The sequence below is a fragment of the Lepisosteus platostomus genome (assembly GCF_059453375.1).
Source record: "Lepisosteus platostomus isolate fLepPlt1 chromosome 5 unlocalized genomic scaffold, fLepPlt1.hap1 SUPER_5_unloc_1, whole genome shotgun sequence".
NCBI classification, from domain to species: domain Eukaryota; kingdom Metazoa; phylum Chordata; class Actinopteri; order Semionotiformes; family Lepisosteidae; genus Lepisosteus; species Lepisosteus platostomus.
Genome location: NW_028291471.1, coordinates 326,905 through 349,450, shown reverse-complemented (window position 1 = coordinate 349,450; position 22,546 = coordinate 326,905). Strand labels below are relative to the sequence as shown.

The window sequence follows — 22,546 nt, the reverse complement described above, 5'->3', positions numbered from 1 at the left end:
TATCAGGGCCATACGATAATTCTTTACGCAGAGAGTGGAGGGATTGGTGTCAGGCCCATACGACAGTGCTTAACGCAGTGAGTGGCGAGGCTGGGATGTCAGGGCCATATGACACTGCTTTACACGGAGAGTGGAGGGGTGGGTGTCAGGGCCATACGACACTTCTTTAAGTAGAGTGTGGCTGGGGTGGGATGTCAGGGCTTGACGACACTGCTTTATGCAGAGAGTGGAGGGGTGGGTGTCAGGGCTATAGGACAGTGCTATACGCAGAGAGTGGTGGGGGTGTGATGTTAGGGCCATACGACAGTGCTTTATACAGAGAGTGGCGGGGGGATGTCAGGGCCTGAAGATACTGCTTTACGCAGATAGTGGTGGGGGTGTGATGTCAGGGCCATACGACACTTCTTTAAGCAGGGAGTGGCAGGGGTGGGATGTCAGGGCCTGACGATACTGCTTTACGCAGATAGTGGCGGGGGTGGGATGTCAGGGCCAGACGACAGTGCTTTACGCAGAGAGTGGAGGGGGTGGAATGTCAGGGCTTGACGTCACTGCTTTAAGCACAGAGTGGATGGGTGAGTGTCAGGGCCATAAGACACTTCTTTGCGCAGAGAGTGGCAGGAGTTGGATGTCAGGGCCTAAAGATACTACTTTACGCAGTTAGTGGTGGAGGTGGGATGTCAGGGCCATACGACACTTCTTTACATAGAGAGTGGAGGGGGTAGGATGTCAGGGCTTGACGTCACTGCTTTATGCAAAGAATGGAGGGGTGGGTGTCAGGGCTATATGAATGTGCTTTCCGCAGAGAGTGGTGAGGGTGTGATGTCAGGGCCATACAACAGTGCTTTACACAGAGAGTGGCGGGGGTGGGATGTCAGGGCCTGACAACACTGCTTGACGCAGAGAGTGTAGGGGTGGGTGTCAGGGCCATACGACACTTCTTTACGCAGACAGTGGCGGGAGTGGGATGTCAGGGCTTGACGTCACTGCTTTATGCAAAGAATGGAGGGGTGGGTGTCAGGGCTATACGACTGTGCTTTCCGCAGAGAGTGGTGAGGGTGTGATGTCAGGGCCATACAACAGTGCTTTACACAGAGAGTGGCGGGGGTGGGATGTCAGGGCCTGACAACACTGCTTGACGCAGAGAGTGTAGGGGTGGGTGTCAGGGCCATACTACACTTCTTTACGTAGAGAGTGGCGGGGGTGGGATGTCAGGGCTTGACGACACTACTTTATGCAGAGAGTGGAGGGGTGGGTGTCAGGGCCATACGACACTTCTTTACGTAGAGAGTGGCGGGGGTGGGATGTCAGGGCCTGAAGATACTGCTTTTCGCAGAGAGCGGTGGAGGTGGGATGTCATGGTTATACGACAGTGCTTTCCACTGAGAGTGGTGGGGGTGGGATGTCATGGCCGTAAGACACTGCTTTATGCAGAGACTTGAGGGATTGATGTCAGGGCCATACGACAGTGCTCCACTCAGGCCTCTGCTTGAATTTCTACTCCTCCTCTCTCTCCCTACCTCTACCTCTCCCTCTCCCTACCTCTCTCCCTACCTCTCCCTTTTCCCCTCCCTACCTCTCTCCCTACCTCTACCTCTCCCTCTCTGTGGGGCCAGCAGGGGGCGCTCACCTTGCGGTCTGTGAGGGTCCTATTGCCCCAGTATAGTGACGGGGGACACGATCTGGCCCACCAGCGACAAGCAGGTTACCAGATCTAGACAAAGGGGGCAACTCTTAGTCGTATGAGCTTAGTCACACATCGCAGCGATTAAAAAAACAAAACAAACATATTATGTCCGTTACTAACGACTTTTTTTTCCTACATTGAAAGTCTCTTTCCTGGGTGATTTTCTACCGCGCCTGGGGCTCTTCATTTCTCCTGGGTGTCTCATCGCGGGCGGATTTGAAACAGACCACAGAACCTGCCGCTGCAGTGCTCTCGGTTAGAGGCTCTCATCCTGCATCACCAATCTTACACAGGAGGGACGGAGCTGGATTTCTGTCTGGAAAATAAACTCCAGAGTGAGAGAGAGCAGAGAGGGGTAGGGAGAGGTAGAGCGGTAGAGAGGTAGAGAGAGGGAGAGAGGTGGAGGGCGAGGGAGAGGGAGAGAGGTGGAGAGAGAGGGGGTTAGGGAGAGAGGGAGAAGTAGAGAGAGGGAGAGGTAGAGGTAGGGAGAGAGGTAGGGAGGGGAAAAGGGAGAGGTAGAGAGAGAGAGAGGTAGAGGTAGGGAGAGAGAGGGAGGAGGAGTACAAATTCAAGAAGGGGAAAATCCACAACACAACACAGGCGTCGGCATGCATGGGCTACAAAAGGAACAAGTAAAATGTTTCTTCTGGGCTGAAAAGAGAAGGAAGGAAAACACACCGTTGCGGCGCTACGACACGAAGACGCCGAACCAGTTGAGCACAGCAAACCCAACCTGCTCTCACAAGTTGCTTGCGCTTCAGGCGAAATAAAAGCTGCTGAGCTAAATCAGGAAAGCGGTAACTATTAGGACTGCTCACTGTTCCTCAGGCTGGGACAGAGGATCACACACTGTATTATTATTATTTAGAGACAGGCTCACTGTCTGTTCCTCAGAGTTGGACAGGAGATCCCACACTGAATTATTATTATAGAGAGACAGGCTCACTGTATGTTCCGCAGGCTGGGTCAGGAACTCACACAGTATTATTATTATTATTATTGAGAGACAGTCTCACTGTCTGTTCCTCAGGCTGGGACAGGAGATCACACACTGTATTATTATTATTATTGAGAGACAGGCATACTGTCTGTTCCCCAGGCTGGGACAGGAGATAACACTGTATTATTATTGAGAGACAAACTCACTGTCTGTTCCTCAGGCTGGGACAGTAGATCACACTGTATTATTATTATTGAGAGTCTGGCTCACTGTTCCCCAGGCTGGGACAGGAGATCCCACACTGTATTATTATTATTTAGAGACAGACTCACTGTCTTTTCCTCAGTCTGGGACAGGTGGTCACACACTGTGTATTATTATTGAGACAGGCTCACTGTCTGTTCCTCAGGCTGGGACAGTAGATCACACTGTATTATTATTATTAATATTATTGAGAGTCTGGCACACTGTTCCCCAGGCTGGGACAGGAGATCACACACTGTATTATTATTATTTTGAGACAGGCTCACTGTTTGTTCCTCAGGCTGGGACAGGAGATCCCACACTGAATTATTATTATAGAGAGACAGGCTCACTGTATGTTCCGCAGGCTGGGTCAGGAACTCACACAGTATTATTATTATTATTGAGAGACAGTCTCACTGTCTGTTCCTCAGGCTGGGACAGGAGATCCAACACTGAATTATTATTATTGAGAGACAGGCTTACTCTCTGTTCCTCAGGCTGAGACAGGACATCCCACACTGGATTATTATTATTGAGAGACAGGATCACTGTCTGTTCCGCAGGCTAAGACAGGAGATCACATACTGTATTATTATTATTGAGAGAGGCTTACTGTCTGTTCCCTGGAGGCTGGGACAGGAGATCACACGCTGTAATATTATTATTGAGAGACAAGCTCACTGTCTGTTCCTTAGGCTGGAACAGGAGATCACACACTGTACTTTTATTATTGAGAGACAGGCTCACTGTTCCTCAGGCTGGGACAGGAGATCAGACTGTATTATTAATATTGAGAGACAACCTCACTGTTCCTCAGGCTGGGACAGGAGATGACACACTGTATTATTATTATTATTATTGAGAGACAGGCTCACTGTTCCTCAGGCTGGGACAGGAAATCACACAGTGTATTATTATTATTGAGAGACAGGCTCACAGTCTGTTCCTCAGGCTAAGACAGGAAATCACACACTGTACTTTTATTATTGAGAGACAGGCTCACTGTTCCTCAGGCTGGGACAGGGGATCACACTGTATTATTATTATTGACAGATAAACTCGCTGTTCCTCAGGCTGAGACAGTAGATCGCACTGTATTATTATTATTGAGAGTCTGGTTCACTGTTCCCCAAGCTGGGACAGGAGGTCACACACTGTATTATTATTATTGAGAGACAGGTTCGCTGTCTGTTCCTCAGGCTAGTACAGGAGATCAACCACTGTATTATTATTATTGAGATACAGGCTCACTGTGTGTTCCTCAGGCTGAGACAGTAGATCACACTGTATTATAATTATTGAGAGGCTGACTCACTGTTTCCCAGGCTGGGACAGGAGATCACACACTGGATTATTATTATTGAGAGACAGGCTCACTGTCTGTTCCTCTGGCTGGGGCAGGGAATCACATACTGTATTATTAGTAATATTGAGAGACAGACTCGCTGTCTGCTCCTCAGGCTGGGACAGGAGATCACACACTGTTGTAGTGTGCTCTCACGAGGCACCAGTTCTGTAGGGCTTTGGGCATTTACTGGGACAATTATTTTTGTGGCATAATTATTTTTGACGCTGTGAAAGAAAACAGAGAAGTGAAAGGCAGTCATTTCTCTAAGGAGGTGAAAGAAAAGCTACTCCCCGTCGGGGAATCGAACCCCGGTCTCCCGCGTGACAGGCGGGGATACTTGCCACTATACTAATGAGGAAGACATCGCTCTCTCCAACCCCCGGCATCGTGTCCCGACCCAGCATGCTGGAAGCCGACGCGTGCTGTGATCCCTTTACGGAGCAGAAATGACAACCGAGGAGCCGAGAGATCATGTCAGCATTTCGCGTCTGAACGGAAAACACAAACGACCAACTCGGAATGACTTGCCTTTGACGCTTTTCAAAGTGTTCTTTGTGCACGACGACTGCGCCGCCTAGCAGATACAAAGGGGTTGTACAACTTTGAACTAGCAAATGGAAGAGGGCTAAGCCCCCTCTCTTTTAGCCCAGGTTCGATCTGTCTCCCAGAATCACCAGGGCGCACACACACACACACACCCGTGCCGTTGAAGTGCTCTGCTTCATTTCTAAGGGCAACTCAACATTCACTCCTACCCCGAGTGCAGAAAAGACAGCATCCACAGCAACAACAGCTCAGGTCTCTGCACAGGAGCTAAGCTGCCCTCATCTCCTCTGCTCTGCGGCTCCTGCGGAGTGGAGTCCTGCCTGGAGCCGTGTTTGCAGGCGGCGGCTCCCCGCGCCCTGTCTGGGCGTCGTGTCCAAGAGCTCCTGGGAGGAAAAGAGAGCCCTCCCACTCGGGGGCTTTTCCACGGTCTGTGTGAGGAGGGGCGGGTGTGTCCAGTAGCTTATCGAGCGGAAGCCTGGGGCGGCGGAGAGCTGTGATCGTGCAGACCTTGAGGTGTCACCTCTTTGTCTGCTTTCCCGCCCCCCCTCCGCCCAAGCTCTGCTCCAAAGTAGCCCGGCAACCCCTCACACCTGCACGTGTCACAACCTAAGGTGCGGTCATGAGACACCCATGGGGTGTCGTTCTGTTCTTGCTAATTGTTTCCTGCCTGTCGCAGGCAGGAGTCCATGCGAGGAAGATGCGCTGGACAGAGCTCAGAGGGCGCAGCTGGGTGGCTTTCCTTCTGAGTGACGTTCCGGAACACTCTCCCGCTACTCTTGGTGCGCTCATGCCACAACACAGGAAGGCTGGAGCAGGTGGCTGGGGGCGATGCGCACTGCCGAAATAGCTCAGTTGGGAGAGCGTTAGACTGAAGATCTAAAGGTCCCTGGTTCGATCCCGGGTTTCGGCATTTTGTTTCATCGCGCCCTTTGTTCCTCTCTCCAGCGCCACCTGCCTAAAGTGACGCGTCCCTTTCTCAGCCCGAAACGCAAGCGAGACACCAGCAGCAGTCCCTACAGGTTTCCGTAGTGTAGCGGCTATCACGTTCGCCTAACACGCGACAGGTCCCCGGTTCGAGACCGGGCGGAAACAGCCTCGTTTTGCACGCTCCTGTACTTCACAGAGGTCTTGAGCGACCGGTCATTTGTTCCCAATGTATTTCCGGTGCCTTCGTGCACTCTTGTACCAAACGCACGTTCCTTCTGTACGCGGAGCCGATCATTTGCAATTGGGCTGTGCCGACAGACCAGGTCGAGCTCTGTCGGCTCAAAAGCAGCGCAGGACCTGCAAGAACAACAGAAAGATTAGCATCCAGCGGGGGCCTCTTAGTGAGCCCAAGAGCTCATCAAGAATCGGCTCCAGCAACAGGGCTGGGCGCATTGTTCCATTCTCCGCCCACTCTCGGTGTAAACAAGTCCCTCCTGGTCTCTGCTTGAAATGCACTTTCCTGCGTTTGCTTTGGTGTAACTGGCTTCCCCTGCATGGGCGAATGTGAAGAAGATCCTTAGTAAGTCATTGAAGAAAACCGAGAAGAGGTCGGAGTGGCCTCTGTCGTTCATCAACGATCCAGTCAGGCAGTACTCCTCTGTAAAGCGCCGTTCGTTCACGTCGATTGGCTTTTTTTTGCCTTCATTCGCGCGAGTAGTAAAAGCAGACGCCCCTATTCTGCCGTGACCCGGATTCGAACCGGGGTTGTTGCGGCCACAACGCAAAGTACTGACCACTATACGATCACAGCGAGTTACCGAGACACACGCGGCAGGGCGGAAAGGACTGTGCTCTCTTCGTGTGACATAATTCGGAAAAGTCCTGACGTTGCATTTCAACTGAGCCCCAGTATACATCGACCCTTCGACACTCTGAGTGACAACTCTCTTGCGTGTTTTCTCATATTTATGTAGTTTGCTTGCATGATGCCGGGAACAGCATGGTTGTTCGCTGCCATATAGTCTAGCGGTTAGGGTTCCTGGTTTTCACCCAGGCGGTTCGACTCGGTTTTGCCTCCTGCTTTCCAAAAGATCAGCACCGTGTACGAAAGAGCCGCATTAAAACTACTCGAACGTGCAAAACGTGCGAGAAGAGGGGGCGCTTGTTTCCAACCGAAACTTCTCGCGTGTGAGACGAGCTGATCATCGCTGTGGGAGGGTTACTCTGGTAGACAGGGCTGACCTTCGGCAATAGGATTTATAGTCTCCAAGATGATATTTGCACTTTCTGGAGAGGCGATTTTCTCCACTTCAGTAGCCCGATTTCGTCGATTGCGTGGAGAGGGCTGTAGAATGTGGCGCCGCCTTTCCTGTTCCGTCCATGACAGGCGTGCTGGTCTCTGGAGAGAGAGCACGGTCCATCAGCGCACTCCAATAAAGGCACTGGAAGCAGCTAAATCGCATTGGCGAAGCTCAGCACTGGGCCGCTGGGCACGTCTTGCCACTGTTTCCGTAGTGTAGTGGTTATCACGTTCGCCTCACACGCGAAAGGTCCCCGGTTCGAAACCGGGCGGAAACAGACATCTTTTGTCGCCAGGCACAAAAGGGGATTGGGGATTCGCCTAGCGCTGTGATCGAACAGACCCACTGGACCCACCTCTTAGTGTGGCGGGATCTGCACAGTGCATGTCACAGCGCATCCTGCTTTCACTTCAAGGCGCGTCCTGATGCACCCCAGTCTCCCGCGTGACAGGTGGGGACAGGTGACAGGTCCTATACTAACGAGGAAGACATCGCTCTCTCCGACCCCCGGCATCGTGTCCCGACCCACCGTGCTGGAAGCCGACGCGTGCTGTGATTCCTTTACGGAGCAGAAATGACAACCGAGGAGCCGAGAGATCATTTCAGCATTTCGCGTCTGAACGGAAAACACAAACGACCAACTCGGAATGACTTGCCTTTGACGCTTCTCAAAGCGTTCTATGTGCATCGAACAGACCCACTCACCTCTTAGTGTGGCGGGATCTGCACAGCGCATGTCGCAGCGCTTCCTGCTTTCACTTCAATGTGCTTCCTGATGTCGAGTCGACTGCCGTGCGGAGGCTCTGAAAGCGAGAGCAATGAAAAGGTGCACGACGCTGTGAAAGAAAACAGAGAAGTGAAAGGCAGTCATTTCTCTAAGGAGGTGAAAGAAAAGCTACTCCCCGTCGTGAATCGAACCCCGGTCTCCCGCGTGACAGGCGGGGATACTTGCCACTATACTAACGAGGAAGACATCGCTCTCTCCAACCCCCGGCATCGTGTCCCGACCCAGCATGCTGGAAGCCGACGCGTGCTGTGATCCCTTTACGGAGCAGAAATGACAACCGAGGAGCCGAGAGATCATGTCAGCATTTCGCGTCTGAACGGAAAACACAAACGACCAATTTGGAATGACTTGCCTTTGACGCTTTTCAAAGTGTTCTTTGTGCACGACGACTGCGCCGCCTAGCAGATACAAAGGGGTTGTACAACTTTGAACTAGCAAATGGAAGAGGGCTAAGCCCCCTCTCTTTTAGCCCAGGTTCGATCTGTCTCCCAGAATCACCAGGGCGCACACACACACACACCCGTGCCGTTGAAGTGCTCTGCTTCATTTCTAAGGGCAACTCAACATTCACTCCTACCCCGAGTGCAGAAAAGACAGCATCCACAGCAACAACAGCTCAGGTCTCTGCACAGGAGCTAAGCTGCCCTCATCTCCTCTGCTCTGCGGCTCCTGCGGAGTGGAGTCCTGCCTGGAGCCGTGTTTGCAGGCGGCGGCTCCCCGCGCCCTGTCTGGGCGTCGTGTCCAAGAGCTCCTGGGAGGAAGAGAGAGCCCTCCCACTCGGGGGCTTTTCCACGGTCTGTGTGAGGAGGGGCGGGTGTGTCCAGTAGCTTATCGAGCGGAAGCCTGGGGCGGCGGAGAGCTGTGATCGTGCAGACCTTGAGGTGTCACCTCTTTGTCTGCTTTTCCGCCCCCCCTCCGCCCAAGCTCTGCTCCAAAGTAGCCCGGCAACCCCTCACACCTGCACGTGTCACAACCTAAGGTGCGGTCATGAGACACCCATGGGGTGTCGTTCTGTTCTTGCTAATTGTTTCCTGCCCGTCGCAGGCAGGAGTCCATGCGAGGAAGATGCGCTGGACAGAGCTCAGAGGGCGCAGCTGGGTGGCTTTCCTTCTGAGTGACGTTCCTGCAACACTCTCCCGCTACTCTTGGTGCGCTCATGCCACAACACAGGAAGGCTGGAGCAGGTGGCTGTGGGCTTTGCGCACTGCCGAAATAGCTCAGTTGGGAGAGCGTTAGACTGAAGATCTAAAGGTCCCTGGTTCGATCTAAAGGTCCCTGGTTCGATCCCGGGTTTCGGCATTTCGTTTCATCGCGCCCTTTGTTCCTCTCTCCAGCGCCACCTGCCTAAAGTGACGCGTCCCTTTCTCAGCCCGAAACGCAAGCGAGACACCAGCAGCAGTCCCTACAGGTTTCCGTAGTGTAGCGGCTATCACGTTCGCCTAACACGCGAAAGGTCCCCGGTTCGAGACCGGGCGGAAACAGCCTCGTTTTGCACGCTCCTGTACTTCACAGAGGTCTTGAGCGACCGGTCATTTGTTCCCAATGTATTTCCGGTGCCTTCGTGCACTCTTGTACCAAACGCACGTTCCTTCTGTACGCGGAGCCGATCATTTGCAATTGGGCTGTGCCGACAGACCAGGTCGAGCTCTGTCGGCTCAAAAGCAGCGCAGGACCTGCAAGAACAACAGAAAGATTAGCATCCAGCGGGGGCCTCTTAGTGAGCCCAAGAGCTCATCAAGAATCGGCTCCAGCAACAGGGCTGGGCGCATTGTTCCATTCTCCGCCCACTCTCGGTGTAAACAAGTCCCTCCTGGTCTCTGCTTGAAATGCACTTTCCTGCGTTTGCTTTGGTGTAACTGGCTTCCCCTGCATGGGCGAATGTGAAGAAGATCCTTAGTAAGTCATTGAAGAAAACCGAGAAGAGGTCGGAGTGGCCTCTGTCGTTCATCAACGATCCAGTCAGGCAGTACTCCTCTGTAAAGCGCCGTTCGTTCACATCGATTGGCTTTTTTTTGCCTTCATTCGTGCGAGTAGTAGAAGCAGACGCCCCTATTCTGCCGTGAACCGGATTCGAACCGGGGTTGTTGCGGCCACAACGCAAAGTACTGACCACTATACGATCACAGCGAGTTACCGAAACACACGCGGCAGGGCGGAAAGGGCTGTGCTCTCTTCGTGTGACATAATTCGGAAAAGTCCTGACGTTGCATTTCAACTGAGCCCCAGTATACATCGACCCTTCGACACTCTGAGTGACAACTCTCTTGCGTGTTTTCTCATATTTATGTAGTTTGCTTGCATGATGCCGGTGAAGTGGAAATCTAATAAGTAAATTGATTCTTAAAAATGTAGAGAGCTTTGAAAAAATATATTGGTGCTTTTAGATAATATATTTCAAGGATGTAACTGCTGTGCTACAGTGCGTGCAGAATTTTAGAAAACAGTTCGTCAACAAAGTACACTGTTTAGGTTAGTTTAGAAGACAATGTACCAAAACAATATATGCTGTCTGGGTCATTAGAATTAGCTGATAAGCTTTGAATAACAAATCTAGTTTTTCTTCTCTCGCTCTATGATGTAATCTGTTTTCTCTTAGAGAAAGGGGAAGTTTTAGAAGGGACCAAGTGCTGACTTTTTTTACAGCGCAACGTCTTATAAAAACCCTGTACTGCTTGTAACAAATTGAGTCTCTGGTTGCACTTTGCAGGGCTCCCAATATTGCAATATTGAAATAAAGACCTTACTCAGGTGAGAACTCTCTCTTGTGGCTTCCTTGATAGTTATATTTCCATGACAATTTGGGGGCTCGTCCGGGATCACAAACCTGAGCGCGAACGGCTGCTGAAACTCCATCCGGACCCGGACAATTTTAGCAAATTGGACGAACCTCGGAGGATAAACTGTTTATCCTTCCAGAGACGCGTCTGGAGAATTGGCAGCTGTCTGACGTCAGTAAGTGATCCTTTAAAATTAATAGTTATATTTCCATGACAAGAGAAAAACCATCAACACCCCTACCACCTCCACCAATCCTAACCTTGTTTTTACTATACCCTCTGACCTTTCCCTTTCACCCCTTTGCATCCTCAGCTAACATATTTTAAAATTACAATAGACTGTATAGTATTTATGTTTAAAATTAAGGTAAATATGTCAAAATATCAAAATCCAACTGCACAGTGCTATTGTAAGAATGCTTGTCAAGTTCTCAAACAAACCTGCATTGTATTTTTAAAATATTTCAGCAGAGGATTCAACTGGAGTATAAATGAAGATTCGACGATAATTTTTTTTGAGTGAATATGGTTTTCTGGGGAGTTGCAATGTTGGGCATTATTGGACATTTCCCGGTGACCCTGACACGTGTTAAACACTCGCATTTCCTGCAAATATTAAAATGGTTAAGGTTTCGCTGAGAAATCCAATCGACTGAAGACAATATTTATATCGCAAAAGAACCCCGTCCCTGGGTGGACTCGAACCACCAACCTTTCGGTTAACAGCCGAACGCGCTAACCGATTGCGCCACAGAGACTGACTGGTAAGGTCATTTCTCGAATCACAAGTTTTCGGTTAAAAAAAAATCTCTTCCCGTTTATTTTGCCAGCCTGTAATATTTCTTCTGCACTGATAACCAAGAATTGAATTTCATTTTTCGCAAGCTGTGTGAATTTCATCAAAAATAAGTTTTCCAGAAAGGAAATGAACACATGCATTTAACGAAATCAAGCCCTTTGTGATTGCCCGAAATGATACGTTCTGTACTACAAGATAGGAAGAAAGACACGGCTGGGATTTGAATCTCGGTTCTTTTGTTTAATAGAGAAGCGCTTTAACCAACTAGGCTACGGTGACAGGACAACCTTCACCTTTTACAGCCGCTTGGACACACCGCTCTGAGACATCTGCGTTCAGTAAGCGCTGAACCTGCGCTCAGAGCAAATTGCCTCTTTTACATAGCAGCCCCGACACTGAGAAACGAAGAGAACTGGCTTTTATCTGCCATTTTCATGTCCAATGCGTTTGACATCTCCCAAGGGCGACAGAGTTCTTTTGCGACACTATTTCTTCTTCTTTTTTATTTCTGTACGCTTTGATAAAAAACGAGAAATCGTGCAACGGAAAAATGTCTTTTTTTCATAGAGAAAACGTGCACCAGGAAATGTTGTGTTGAGAAGAAATGATTTAACATGATACGTGACCTAATTTATCTTAGCAATTGCTCGACCAGCAAGATCTGGAGACGTTGGAGAGTCTGGTGGATGTGATAATTATACGGTGTTGTGGAAGAAAACAGTCTTTCTTTGAATTCTCAGTCAATCGGAATTTCAGTGCGAAACATAAACCCCTTGTCTGATTTAAAGAGATTATATTTCAAAACTCATAAAAAATCAGAAAACACACGTTTCTCACTTTGAAATTTTAGACGGAGCGGTGCATTACTAGTAGCGGCGCTGAGCACACTATGGGGGAATTCAGGTCATGTGAAATGCCAGCAGTTTAATAAACAACGCGTCTGATTTCGGATCATAAGATTGTAGGTTCGACTTCTACCTGGCTCGTGTAAATTTTATTCAAGCTCCTCAGTAATAGATGTATATTATGTAATGAACCGCACCTGAAAGCAAACGTTGGGTCTGTTTCCTTTGTTTTCCAGCATGAATAGCAAATCGTTACAATGTCCAATAGCGGGTTTTGTTTTCAAATTACGGTTTCAGGCTTCAGACACTTAAAAAAACACAAGTGTCCGGAAACTCATTAACTTTCAGGTTTGCTTGAACCTGTATTAAAAAAAGTTATCTGAAACTTCCGGGATTCCATTATCTGATGTAGCTGTCTCTAAAGTTGGACGTGATGTTAAGCAGATGTGAACTGTGCCTTTTCTCTTAAAAAAAAAACAAAGTTCTTTTTTCCCCTCCACTCCAATGCTGGAGACTGTAAGCCTGTGTGAGCTCCACACTGCGTGTCCTGTACTGCTCTATTTTGTTTTGATTATCTATGTGGTGTACAGATAGAACTCAACTGCATGGGGTGAATTCCGTGTTCAGGACCAGCAGAACCTGAAAAAGTAGCAGCTGACCTCGACATGATTTGAACACGCAGCCTTCTGATATGGAGTCAGGCACGCTACCGTTGCACCACGAAGTCACGGCTGTCAGTTCTGTTGAATTTCCCAAAGGAGACAAATCAGCTTCACAAAAAAAAAAATCTCCTGTGAAGAGCGCAGCTCTCCGAAGAGAGTCTCTTCTTCCCAGACCACATTTTATTCTTCTTGCGCAGCTCTTGTGCAGGTGTTGTTCTCAATTACAGATCCAGGAACACTGATTTTTTTTCTATTTTTTTTTTTAATTAAGTACCCCATGGTGCAACGGTAGCACGTCTGACTCTAAATCCCCAAGTTCATTTTCAAAGTATATCGGAGTCAACTGATACTGATCAGGTTCTGCTGCTACTGAACCCGCAGTCTTCACCTTAAGGTTCAATTCCTCAAGCCTTTTGACCTTATATGTCCATCCCTTCTCGTCAAAACTCGTATTTTCACAGAGTACCCTTCAGAAATCGCAGTATAGAATGAAAAAACTCCAGTAGATCTCGGCCGCTGTTGGTGATTTTCCTTTAAAAATAAATGAATCTCTGGAAATTTTACGGAGTGTATCACTTTCACTGAGACCGAGAAGTGTTAAGCTGTACATGAGTCTTTGTGGTTCGGTTGTTAACCAAAAGGGTGGTGGTTTGAGCCCTCCCAGGGACACTATGAGCCTTTTAATGTACACACCCGTCTCACTTTATCTCCACGGCCGGTCTTGTACCGCAATCAAATACAGAGCCTGTAGGAGGCAGTAAGCTCGCATATATAGCTCACTGTGTATATAATGAAGAAGCAGAGGTTAGTTTCTCATCTGCGCGTTACAGAGCCTTACGCAACTCGTACTGTACCAACAGCTAGGGTTTGATCCCTGCACGGGCTATTAGTTGAAAAGCCATTGTAAATGACGTGTAAGAGATTTATAGATACTGTAGATCAGTGGTTCTCAAACTGTGGTACGCGTACCGGCAGTGGTATGTGGAGTGCCACCAGGTGGTACGCCAAATGACCCTGGAACTGTGTAGTGTGCACTGAAAAATCGGGACGGGTTTTCATATTTTGTATTTTAATACTTGTCGAATACGCAGCCTACATACTACGATACAGTGCGTGCTAATACTTCAGTGGACACAAGAGATACTCTGTAATTCTATACCACTCTATAGGAATGCGTGCTACGGATGCAAGTGACCAATTGTATTTAAAAAAAGCTATTGTATCTCCAGCAAATAGGGAGAAAGGAGAATGTGCGTGATTTTGGAACAATGCCAACATTGTAAACACAGGAATGCATAGAAATACGTGCTATGAACGCAGGCAATCTTGTGAGCACACGAAAGCGTGATAGAAAAATATTTAAGAACTGTTTGAATTTGAGAAAAATACACCGAGCGTCTCTGTGTTTCGCTCCCATGCACATGAAATAAAAACTTTAAATAAATACGGAAATAAAAACGGAAACGCGGAAAAAGCTTGCGGATTGCTAAAGCAGGTAAGCTACACTATTTTTGAAGAACCTTATTTACCGTTGGCAAAAGAGCTGACACATATTATGTGTGGAAAAAAAGCTGCTAAACAGCTCGACCTGCTGCCCCCCTTCCCCTGAAAGACACAGTCATTCATAGAATTATTGAAATGAAGGATTATATCAAAAGTACACTGATAGAGCGCGTTAAGATGAGCAGATGTTTTTCACTGCAATTAGATGAGTCTGTAGTCGATTTGGCCAATTTGCTCGTTTACGTTAGATACGAGTTTGAGGGTATGTCCCATGAAGACTTTCTGTTCTGTAAACCGCTACCAACAGGAACTACAGGAGAGCACATATTTCAGCTTCAGAATGAATTTATCGAAGAGAACGACCTCGACTTGATAAAATGCATCTGAGTTTGTACAGACGGTGCTAGAGCAATGACAAGCCGACATAACGGTGCAGTTGCACGAATTAGAGAGGTTGCTCCAGAAATTAATGTACGCATTACAACATCCACCGCGAGACCTTTGCCGTCAAGAAAATGCCTGATGATTTAATATCTGTTAGACTCTGTTGTGAATTGTATCAAGGCTCGAAAAATTAATTCACATCTCCTTTGCTCAACTAAATAGGCTCACCCCTCTCACTGAAATGGTGCTTTTTTATTAGTTGTTGTTAATGTTTTTTTTTCTGTAAAATACTTTGAGGAGCCACCTTTAAAGGCGCTATATCAAATAAAGTTAATTATTATAATATTTATTATATGTATGTGTGAGTATGTGCACGTACACTCATGTTGGTCATTGAGAATTTCTGGGGTTCCTATGAGATGATGACTTGTAGGTGGTACTTGGATGCTTTGGTTGGATTAGGGGTGGTACTTGGTCCAAAAAGTTTGAGAACCACTGCTGTAGATACTTTATTGATCCCATGAGGGAAATTAATAAAGCTTATCCAGCTGGCTTTTATGTTTCACACTAAATTGCGATCTTGAAACCAAAATAATTAGAAATATGGAACACAACCATTGTTCTCCAAGAAGGAAAGCTGTTTAACACTGACGTCACTCCTTTTTATTTAACCCAGATTGTGAAGACAACTCCACCCTATCAAAGGAAAATGTTGCACAAAAGTTGGAAAGCACACTCTGAATCCATCTGTACTGTATATTTGATTTCCGCGATCCGTTCAAGGCTGCTTGGTGCTTCGCAAGCAAGTCATGTTCAGGGAAGAAACTCAGCTTAGAGAACTACTGGTGCATTTTCACTCATTGAATTTGATCTTTGTACTCTCTTTTCATTCTCCGCTATAATATTTCAAAATTACAATTCGGATTTCTTGGAAAACTACACAGGCATTATTAATTTAGGACTGTACAATTGTATTTTAATATCTTGGTATATTTACCTTCATTTTAATATGGATGTAACCATAAATGTTGTACTTTTGTCGTACATTTTAACTGAGGACGCACGACGACTATTATACCTTGTGATACATGCAAGACATCTGTAAACGAAGATGTAATTAGTCAAATTGGCAATTAACAGAAAACCACAATTGTATAATATTATTTCTCTATGTCGATGATCAGTTGAAGGATTTGAAGAAACTATATATTATTCCTCGATATCGATGATCAGTTGAAGGATTTGAAGAAACAGCAGCGATAGCAGGTGATTTTGGTTTTGAACCCATCTTTACACCTCAATAATCCATTTGTCCTCGAAAAAAGAAAAGACAGGCATGTTTTGAGTCTCATAATGATCATCTTCTCGATCCAAAGAAACGTATAAATTCGATTCCTTCCGTAGTATTTGGGATTTTCTTACGAAGATCTCACGAAGTATTGCCAGGATCTATATTTAGCGTTCGGTAGCGATAACACTGCTGATATTGATATATGATGTATTGACAACTTTATCTGAAGCGAGAAGTCCTAGAACGCTGTCTATGAAGTGTTAGGATTCATACCAAGATATACTTTTTGTTTTCAACCCAAAATGCTGCTATTGCATTACACATTATATGAACATTACCAGTTTTGGTAGCTTCTCTGCATGATTTTTCAAAACTGAAACTAATTACAAAATTATTTAAGATCAACCATGACAAAAAAATTATAAATCAGGACTAATATTAATATCAACTGATGTTACTACAGAAAAAAAGATTTAACTGAAATATTAATAAGACTATGCAAGCCTAAAAAGTAGAACAATTCAATTTATATAACTTTTTTTTTTTAGAAATGGGCTCACACACCGGAAGACACTAACGTTTCTCTTCGTTAGAGTATATGAATAACAGTTTAACCCAAAATATTTGGAGTCCAGAGGGAGGACTTGCTCGCTGAATGATCTGTCAAGAAATCCCTGGTGAGATTCAACAGGTGTTTTCTTCAACAGCCACTAAAAGTCTGATGACCTTCTCTGGATTTCCTGAATATGACGTAAAATTAGTTCAAATCATTTGGTAGTTAACACAACGAAATGCTTTGGAGGTACATTTAAAACAGCAGAGCAAGACTGTAGCACTTCGTGTGTGACTGAATTTAATTGTGTAAACCTGGCTCTCTATGAACACGAGCAAAGAGTTCTTACTCAACAGAAGATTGCGATGTGAGCACAATAATATAAGACATCTGGAGACGCCAGAGATTGAACTCAGGATTTCATACATGAAAAGCATGCACTCTACCACTGAGCTACATCCCCTATGGCACAGATGGTGGAACTGACTTAAAGATGTGCATATGTTTACTGACCACAATCCACCCTTCATGAATAATTGAAATGAATAATTTATTTTTATATCCAGTCACATGGGCGACGGTGGTTGATTCTTCAATGGGGGAGTGCGTTTTTCTACCTCCTTACTCGACTGTCTTTCAATTATGTTTTCTTTGAAACCTTTTTGCATCTTTTAAGTGCTTGCAATTAAATTACGCATAGAAAAACAGCAGTACAGTTGATGTTCATGGACTGATGCACACAACTCCAGTGATAAAGCCCTTTTGTAAATATTGTAGAAGAATGTTAAAGGGCGAAACAACGCTCCAACCACGTGAATGGTAACAAGAAGGATTGTGTTCTTATTTAATATGTGCTTTTGAATTGCCTTGTCAATACACACAGGCTTTAGAGATGGACAAATAATTGAGTGAATCAAATTAGTTTTTGTTGGTCGTCTGTGTCTTCATAACTTTGTAGGTGAGAGAGAGGATTGCGAAAATGTGCAGGTGCTTCTCAGAAGTGCGTTGGTGGTATAGGTTCCTTCAAATAACTGAGCCAGTGCATCCCAAATCTTTTCAAGATGATCTGTGATCTGGTAACACATCTCCTGAAACTAACATTCGAGGTAGGAAGTGTGCTCTTAAACACCAAAACACTCAAAAAGGAAGAAGCAGATCTCTGTACACAAGACGGTAGTGCGATATTAGAATTTCAGAGTTCTTGACGGATTCAGGCTCCTTCTCAGAGGTTCTTGCTCGCCAAATAACTTTGCATCTGAGGAAGAGCACCACGGAAAAAACCCAACTCAACAAGAGAGCACGTTGGTTGCTCTTGCTCTTAATGCAAGGAGCTGTTTTTTTTTCCTCGCAATAATAATTATTAACCAGAAACAGCAGCACAGGTAGGTCGCATTTGTGATTATGTCATTTCTCTGCTTCAGCAAGGTCAATAAAAGACTCTGAAAGCAGTAAAGCAAAACTGAACTCAAAATCATATTGGGAATTCTGAGCGATATCTCCATACAGGTAATCCAATAAGAACGTTGAAATATTTGAATATCATCTCTCTGTAGATTGCGCTGCTTTTTACCCAGAGTAAAACTATTGGATTGAAGGAATGCTAACCGCTGGGTTAAAATGTATAGTTGTTATTTGGAGAAATCTGTAAACTCGTGATCGACAGTGCTGATTATTTTCCGGAGACGGAGCACCGATGACCTATCCGAGCTAATTGATAAAGCTCACCCAGTGGATACTCTAGCAGAACGTCAAAGAACATTCACCTTTGTATCCAAAGAAACCACAGGAACAACATCAGGAAGCACAATCAATTCCCCTTTTAAATCTTTCCTGTAAGGTATGCTATGTGAATTCATGAAGTTAATCCTCTGATCTCTTTTGATCACGAACAAAGTACTTCTGATGGAGCGCTATGTTCAAAGATTTAATAAGCTTTACCCCTGCCAACGATTCGGCGTGAAGAATTAAAAGTTTCACAGACAAAAGCAGCTCACCAGCACAGCCAATATTGAATGTACTTGCCGGTACACTATCATGTGCACTGCCTCAAAACTGATCTCGGCAGATGTTGTTCCCTACATAAAGCTGAACGTGCCAAAGAGAATTTCTGTTGAGAAAACAAAATATTTTTTCTGCCTTGATGTTAAGCCTGTCTTTTAGAAAGTTTATATCTTAACACCTGCAGCCTAACAAAAAGCACTTTTACTGATCGTATTGCAGGTCTTAAAACATTAACATTTGGCAGCGGTGGGATTTGAACCCACGCCCCCAGAGAGACTGGAGCCTAAATCCAGCGCCTTAGACCGCTCGGCCACGCTACCTTCCTCCATGTCCATCTTCGTCACATTGCTGGCTTGGACTGGGGGGCTTCAGCTCTTGTCGTCGGATCTAATGATATCATGACATGTGGAAGTGACTGCACCTTCATCTTCCGAGATGCTTTCAATAGCACAAACGCTACTTTCACCGGCACAAACATAGCAATAACGAAGGAGGTGGGTTTCATCCTTTGTGCTGTTTGTAGGGGCGCAACTCTACGTCGATCTACTGACTTGAAGAGCAAAAATCAAAATCCTCTCCTACTACTATTGCTTTTTTCATAGTTTCTTCAAATCCTTCATTTGAACGTCGATTTTGAAGGATATTGATGATAATACCACATAAATTGTGGTTTTCTTGTGATCGCCAATTTTATTCAAATATCAGCCTTTTTTACGGTTCCTTGCGTGTTTCACAAGGTATAATAGCCCCCCTCGCATCCTCAGCTAACATATTTTAAAATTACAATAGCTTATACAGCATGCATGTTTACATTTATATTAAAATTAAAGTAAATATACAAGAATACATACAGTACTAACCCAATAATTCTTGTCAGGTTCTCCAACAAATCTGCGTTGTTATTTTAACATGTTTCAGCTGAGCGTTCAAAAGGAGTATAAATGAATTTTCCCGCCAGCCATTCAAAGACCAAATTCCATGAGTGAACATTATTTTCTCAGAAGTTGCCGGTATTGGACTTTGCCGGTGGTATTGAATTATGTCCAAACTGTTGTAGTAGTTCCTTCTTGAAATTCGACACGTGCAAAGCACTCGTAATATCATAGGTGTTAAAGTTCGCTGAGTCTATTCGAGTCATGGTGTGTATCCCTGCCTATCATTGGGAGACAGGTAGCTTTTTTACACTCAGATTCCAATCTTCAATGCTTTGTGTGAGAGCTTACATAACTTTCATTTTCTCACATTTTCTGACGACTGTTCCAAAGGGGCACCTTGTCAATTCCGAATACTTTTCAAAAATCTGACATTCATTTATATAAGAGACAGACCAAGTAATAATTCTACATTAGTTCAGGTGGGTAAACCTGAACTAACTAACTAATAAACCTATTAATAATTCTACATTAACGTGTCCTACACTGATCAGACTAATTGACATGGTCTGATTCAGAGCCTGTGCAGTTCGTGCTAATTACAACAACGACAGTTCTGAACCCTCATCACCGAACTGAGCACAAGTTCAGCTGTTCTCCAGTTTTGTTACGCATGGTTTTTCATTGCAATTGAGTTCAGAGCTGGAGCTGATCTCCAGACAGTACAGTGTTTTGGGTAAGTTGTCGACGCAGGAGGCTGCAGACAACTTACCCAAAGTGTTTTCTATAGCTTTCAGGTGCAGTTCATTTATATAAAAGAATGTAAGTGGTATAACCTCAACAAGCCAGATGGCAGTCGAACCTATAATTTTCTGACACGAGGCCTAACGCGTTATTCATTACGCCACTGATCCTGCTATTATAGTGTTAAAAAAACGCGTTTTCTACGTCTGTTTAAAAATCACTAAAAAAGACAAAGGGCTTGTGTGTTGCGCTAAAATTCCGCTTCATTTCGAATGCAAATAAAAACCGTTTTGTTCCGTGAAATCATACATTTGTCACATCCTTCATACTATACTTCTCTCTTGTATTAGTAAAGCATTTTGATTTAAACTGAACAATATATTGTAATGCAACAAGGGCTCAGGTGGGCGCCGTCGCCGCATTAGGTCGGCCACCCACCGTCGGGAGCTCGAACCCGGGACTCCCATGTCTCTCTGCAGCGACCCAGCCCGGTGAGCTAAAGAGAGATCTCCCCACAACCCACGGGCTGTGGTCCTGCTATCACAGTGAAGGGCAGTGACGTCACCTGCTCTGGTACACCGGCTCTTACACAGTGCCTGTCAGCCGTAAGCGTTACACTATGAAAGGTTTCATCTATACACTTACACATAATAAGTATACGAATAAAGAAGCCGCAGCTCAGGTATTAGAGAGATTTAAAATCGGATCGGAGGATTTAGAGTCCAGACTGCAAACCAACAGCTGACACAGGTCTTTTATAGAACCGTTTTGAATTCCTCTACTTTGTCCCCGTGACGTCATTGTCCTGCTCGCAGCCGAGCCCGACACACGTCTGGTTTCTGTCGCTGGGCGCATACCCTGCGGTCCATGCGGGTCCTGATACCCCAGTACAATGACGGGGACGCTAAACTGTAAACAGGTGCCGTCCTTCGGCTGAGACGTAAAACCAAGGTCCTGACTCTCTGTGATCATTCAGGAGAATGGTGGTGGTGGCGGGGAGTCCCCATTACCTGTAAAGCGCATTGAGTGGAGTATCCAGAACAGCGCTATATAAGTGTAAGCAATAATGATTATTATTATTATGTAAAATGCAATAAAAAATAAAACAAAATATCAAACTTTGATTCAAAATAGATTAATATAAAACTGATAAAGCTAATGCTTTTTTCAGGGCTATATCTACTTTTTTTTTAAAAAAGCGAAGTCTGTCGCGACTGAAAGTTAGAGAAGGTATACCAGCGGGTGCCTTCATATCGTGAGCGTCAGTCTCGCCCGTAGCTGCGAGAAGGTTAAAAGCGCACAAGTGATTTGTCTTTCGTCAAAGTAACTGCCGGAGCAGTAAGATGCAGAGCACCATCCAGCAGCTGTAGACGATGTTCGGGGAAGAGCTAATTCTGTTTTCAGCACAGGGAGTGAGAATGAGCTCAGTCCGGCTCCCAGCAGAATCCATCCTGGTTTGGTTACAGTGAGTCTGAGGCTCTTTGGATCGTAACGTAAAAAAAACAATTGCTCACATCGTGTGACTTCCACCACAGGAAGGAAAGATATCACTTAAAAAAATCAGAACTGAAGATTTGGATCCGGGGCCTCATACTTATAAAATTATTAAAATAATAATTATCAAAATATCAGATTGTGTTTCTGCAAAATTTCGTGCACAGTACGCCATTTTTATCTAAAACAGTCACAACGAGGGCTTTACACGCAGTCTGGGGTATTTTCCCCTTTTATATTTTTGCCACTTTATATCGAACCTGTTATACTCCCAGAAGTGCACAGTAGCTTGTACTTTTCACCGCTGGTATAAACAGATGTGTGCCGTGTTTGCCTTTGTAAGCATTTGTTTAAAAAATAAGTTCACAATACGATAAAAACACAGAAAGCACAAACTTTATAATACAACGATACAAAATCAATACCAAATCATTATGCCAATTAAGTAACTATCCTTTGAAAACAGAGAACACCTTTATATCTACAAAAAACTTGACATTTGTATGTATTTTTGAATTACAAAGCAGACAGTGTAGTCCCTTAATTCAAAGATCAGATCTTGGCAAAAAAAAGACAATCAGACGTGGGCTGAATTCGGAACAGGAGCCTTTGCTTAGTCGATTATTGAGCTTTTGATCAATGTCTGAATAAAACAGAGTCGCTTTTTTAACTCTTTGATTAAATTACATGAAAAGCACCTTCCTTCGAGCCGGAATCAAACCAGCGACCTAAGGATTCCCTGTTGACTCCACTACAGTCCTCCGCTCTACCAACTGAGCTATCGAAGAGATGCTGTGGCATTGCTCTCTGGCACATACTGCCCAATGAAGTAAAATGTGAAA

At 45.5% G+C, this 22,546-nt stretch overlaps 1 long non-coding RNA gene and 7 other non-coding genes across 8 annotated transcripts in view; 5 read left to right on the top strand and 3 right to left on the bottom strand.

The window, feature by feature from the left end:
• LOC148638367 (uncharacterized) overlaps positions 1–22,546 on the top strand; it is a 244,654-nt gene that overhangs the window by 3,376 nt on the left and 218,732 nt on the right. The window lies entirely within an intron of this gene.
• Positions 5,602–5,674, top strand: trnaf-gaa (transfer RNA phenylalanine (anticodon GAA)). The gene has a single exon. It is a non-coding gene; the product is annotated as a tRNA-Phe (tRNA).
• Positions 7,197–7,269, top strand: trnav-cac (transfer RNA valine (anticodon CAC)). Its single transcript has one exon. It is a non-coding gene; the product is annotated as a tRNA-Val (tRNA).
• trnaf-gaa (transfer RNA phenylalanine (anticodon GAA)) lies at positions 8,986–9,078 on the top strand. The gene is made up of 2 exons: positions 8,986–9,022; positions 9,043–9,078. It is a non-coding gene; the product is annotated as a tRNA-Phe (tRNA).
• Positions 9,188–9,260, top strand: trnav-aac (transfer RNA valine (anticodon AAC)). Its single transcript has one exon. It is a non-coding gene; the product is annotated as a tRNA-Val (tRNA).
• On the bottom strand, positions 11,241–11,314 carry trnan-guu (transfer RNA asparagine (anticodon GUU)). Its single transcript has one exon. It is a non-coding gene; the product is annotated as a tRNA-Asn (tRNA).
• Positions 18,833–18,914, bottom strand: trnal-uag (transfer RNA leucine (anticodon UAG)). Its single transcript has one exon. It is a non-coding gene; the product is annotated as a tRNA-Leu (tRNA).
• On the bottom strand, positions 22,404–22,492 carry trnay-gua (transfer RNA tyrosine (anticodon GUA)). The gene is given in 2 exon segments: positions 22,404–22,440; positions 22,456–22,492. It is a non-coding gene; the product is annotated as a tRNA-Tyr (tRNA).